The sequence below is a fragment of the Triticum dicoccoides genome, chromosome 1B, assembly GCF_002162155.2.
Source record: "Triticum dicoccoides isolate Atlit2015 ecotype Zavitan chromosome 1B, WEW_v2.0, whole genome shotgun sequence".
NCBI lineage: Eukaryota > Viridiplantae > Streptophyta > Magnoliopsida > Poales > Poaceae > Triticum > Triticum dicoccoides.
In genome coordinates, this window is record NC_041381.1 from 115,306,999 (window position 1) to 115,311,525 (window position 4,527).

The following is a 4,527-nucleotide window of genomic DNA, read 5'->3' on the forward strand; positions in this document are numbered from 1 at the left end:
ATCCCAACTCCGTAACCCCACAAGAGGGTTGTATTCCTCCCTCATTTTCCCGCGGGCTAGGGTTTCCCCTCCACCCATTCGTTCGTGGCATCATGTATTATTACGGGATCGATTTTCATGATCTGGCCCCCAATTTCATCCTCAACATCTTGGCATTTATCGTCATGTGTGAGGCCTTTCTCCGCATGAAGCCCCACTTCGGCTTGTGGCTGAAGACCTTCAACGTGAAGCCAAAGGTGGTGGTTGGCCAGCAAGCGGAGTGTGGAGGCACCATGGTGGGCCAGATGCCCAACATCACTTGGCTCGAAAGCTTCTATGTGGAGACCGTGAAAGGGTAGCAATCGGGGAGGTTCTATATCACCGAGCCGCGTGACGCCAACTGGGCGGCGGCCCCCAAATTTCGATCTGGCATCCCCATGCGGCTCACCTCCAGGAAAGAGAAGGGATTAGCCTGGGGTGCACTGGCGGAGCTAACTGGACTCCAAAACTGTGTAAAAATATGATACGCAAGAAAATCAAGCTTGTCAACGTGGTCCAGGTCATGCTCTTCCGCCGGATCCTTCCGTGTCAAAGACGGGCATTCAATATGTGGGAGTTCGACCTAGCCGAACACCAGACGCTGCGGGAGCTCTTCGACACGACGCACAAAGATGTCTGGAAGGTGCTTTTCAAGGCTGCCGAGGTACCCCCTCCCATTACCGAGGATCGCGGACTCAGCGCAAAGCGCCCCGCCAATCCGGTAAGCTGTCTATATTTTACAAGATGCTCCTTTCCCCAGTATATTCGTGGGAGGAATCTAAGCCCCCACACCAATTTAACAGGACTGGGTGGCGACAGTGGAGCGGATTGACTATCCCGCTCCACTACTTGAAGATCTAGCAACAACTCTTTTAATGGAGATGTTGTTTCCAGTGCCCTGCGAGGTGCCGAAGAAGAATGACAAGAAGAAGGCCACGGGGATGAGGAAAGGTCTCCGATGCAAGGTTGTACCGCACTCATCGTCCGAAGACACCGAGGTGCACTCCTCCAATGAAAATGGGGAGGAGGAAGAGGAAAGTCCTCCCCCCCAACCGGGGGGGGACAAGAAAAGGAAGTCCGTCCCGTCTGGGGAGGCCGAAGGGTCCAAGAAGGGAAAGACCCTCCATCCGGACCACTCCACAATAGCCGCCTACAGCAACGAGAAGTGGATGCCCAGGGACAAGCCCCTAGCGAAGTTGTAAGTATCCGGACACTATAATACTTCCGGCATGTTTTGCTTCATTGCTTCTTATCATGTTAAATATGATCGTGCAGTCCCTCCAAAGCTCGCATCGACGTATCCTCCTATGATGGCGCTGTCAGAGGCCGAAGACAAAGCGGCCAAGAAGCGCATCGAGCATGAGAAGCAAGAGGCCCAAGTCAACGAGATCCAGCAAGAGCTCCAGGATTTCGTCAAAAAATACGAGTCCTTGGAGCGTGACTCTAAGAAGCAAGAGTTCGAGCTTGTGAAGGCCCTCCAGAGCGCACAAGATGGCAAGGTCGAAGCCCAAAAGGACCTCCAGGAGAATCAGGCGGCCAAGAAGATAGCGGCGGGCAAGGCATTCATTATGCAAAGCAAGCATGTGAAGGAGACTTTCCTTTTACTTACACGAATTCGGAGCTCTTCAGGAGCATTCGCAGATCTGCCGTGCAACATATCGGATGCCGCGGAATTCTACCGGGCCAAAGAAGGGAGCTCAACAGAGAAGTTGTTCTAGTTTCAATATACTGGGACCGAACATCCGACGCCCTTGAGTGACGAGCAGAAGCAACTGGTCCAACTGCACAAGGCGGCCAAACTGGCCATGAAGGACCTCATAGTCCGGCTATGGGCTAGCGAGCCCCTGCCCAGTAGCTACTTCAACCTTGTAAAGCGGCTAGTGAGTGCCTGTCCATGACATGAAGTCATTAAGCGGTTAGTCTGCATTGAAGGTGCATGCAGGGCCTTCGCCCGCGCGAAAGTGCACTGGCCGAAGATGGATGCCGAGAAGCTGGTGATGGAGGGGCCGCCGGAGGGCAAGGAGCATCGCCACCCCAAAAAGTATTATGATAGTGTCCTGAAGGGTGCCCGCCTTGTGGTGGAGGAATGTGCTAAGGATGCAATATTTGAATGAATGTATTCATGTGATCCTCTAATACGAAAAATAGTTCATGTGCGTTATATAACGCTTGTTGATTTAAAATATTACCTTCTGTGCGGCGGTTTATAAAATCTGAGAGTTGGCCAGTCGTCGGCTTCCGCCCCCATGTAACTAATACTGGGGTGTTCGGGATAAATCTAAACACTCTTTATCCAAATTTTTGGTCCTTTAAGGAGGTGTTTAGCGCATTTAACAAGGCAATCAGACTATACGGCTTGATCACTCTCACTTAGCCATAGAAGTCTACAATTTTAAATTTTGGCGAAGCCCCTAGTATTCGAAAGGCCGAACTTGGGGTAGTATACACGCCTAAATCGAACAAGGCCGATTCCTCGCTCAAAGGGGAAAAAATCTTTAAGGATTTGAGACCTCTCGAACAGCGACCAGCTGTTGCTCTATCATGACAGTCAGTTTTCGCCTTTCTCTACTGAGGTGCTCGTCCGGAAGAACCGGGGCACAATCGCAGTAGTTCTCCATGTGCTACCCCGATATAGCGGAACGTAAGGCACCAAAACATGGGAGCCGGGTAAATCCAACTATTGAGCCAAGACGAAAGTGTTCTGACTTTCCTTGCTGTGTTATGGGGTACACTGAAGCCCCTGGCGAGTTGGATGTACCAAAATTTACGTGTGCAATTTCTAATAAATGAGCAGTAAGTAAAAGGATAAATAATTGTAATAGTAAGCTGATGATGTACATTATTTTCCATTGTTATTTGAATAATACGTCAAGGCGTATGTGTACACATGGTGCAATAAGCAAAATAGGACTATTTGACATGTCCTTAACTAGCAGGGAGCTACGTGTGGTTATGTAAAACAGGTATAGCGATCGATATCAGAGACCACATGGGGATTCCCTTATACGCCAAAGCTTCTTGTCTCCTTGGCGTTTCCATCCTGTTATGGGTCCGATAGTTGGACTATCAGAAGAGCCTTCCGAATATAGGGACCTGAAAATAAAAGGTGTGAAGATATATGGATCCTAGGGCGGTTGAGCCACATTGTGGATCATGTCGTAGCCGTGCCTCCGTCTATGCCCATGGTATTTTGAGTGCGTAATTATGTACGCGCGACACAAATTTTGCTGCTTGCTTGGGACTAGGACGGAGGCCAAATTGCTAGGATAGCTCTGGACGTGCCGGACGATCCTGTTGCAGGGTACTCCGGACTCGCTTGACAGTGTCCGGGGGCTTTATCGCCAAATTGGCGGTCTGCCTAAGAAGATTGCTTTGTACTTCTGCTGCAGTGGCTGCAGTGTGCTCTTCCATACGGAGGGAGCGCTCTGTGTTTCTATTAACAGTTATAACCCCGCGAGGTCCTGGCATTTTGAGCTAAAGGTATGCATAATGTGGTACCACATTGAATCTGGCAAATGCGGTTCGTCCGAGCAGTGCGTGATAGCCACTGCGGAAGGGGACGATATCAAAGATTAACTCCTCGCTTTGAAAGTTGTCCGGAGATCCGAAGACCACTTCCAGTGTGATTGAGCCCGTGCAACAAGCCTTTACACCTGGTATGACACCTTTAAAGGTGGTTTTTGTGGGTTTGATCCTTGAGGGGTCGATGCCCATTTTGCGCACTGTGTCCTAATAGAGCAGGTTCAGGCTGCTGCCACCGTCCATAAGGACTCGTGTGAGGAGTCCGTCAATGATGGGGTCAAGGACCAATGCGACAGAACCGCAATGACAGATATTGGTAGGATGGTCCTTGCGATCGAAAGTGATCGGACAAGAAGACCATGGGTTGAACTTTGGGGCGACTGGCTCCATCGCATAGACGTCCCTTAGTGCATGCTTCCGTTCCTGCTTGGGAATATGGGTTGCGTATATCATGTTCACCGTTTTCACTTGGGGAGGAAATTTTTTCTGCCCTCCTGTGTTCGGCGGCCGGGGCTCTTCGTCATCATCTCCATGCAGTCCCTTTTCCTTGTTTTCGGCATTCAACTTGCCGGCCTGTTTGAACACCCAACATTCTCTGTTGGTGTGGTTGGCTGGTTTATCGGGGGTGCCGTGAATTTGACACGAGGTATGCAGTCCAGACTGGACGGGCCCGGATTGCTTCTTTTGAATGGCTTTTTCCGCTGACCGGACTTGGAGCCACTGAATCAGGCATTGAATGACGTGTCTTCGGTGTCGTCGCCATGGTTGAGACGCTTGTGTCTGTTGCGTCGTGGCTTGCCGTTGCTGTCTCTGGCATAGGAAGTGCCAGAATTTCATGATGTGCTGTTGCTACAACCCAGCCAGCTATCCTCGCCCGCACAAAAGTGGGTCATGCGTGTCGTGAGGTCTGCCATGGACTTTAGCTTCTCTTGGCTGAGGTGTCGGGCAAGCCACTCGTCGTGGATGTTATGCTTAAAGGCTGCTAGG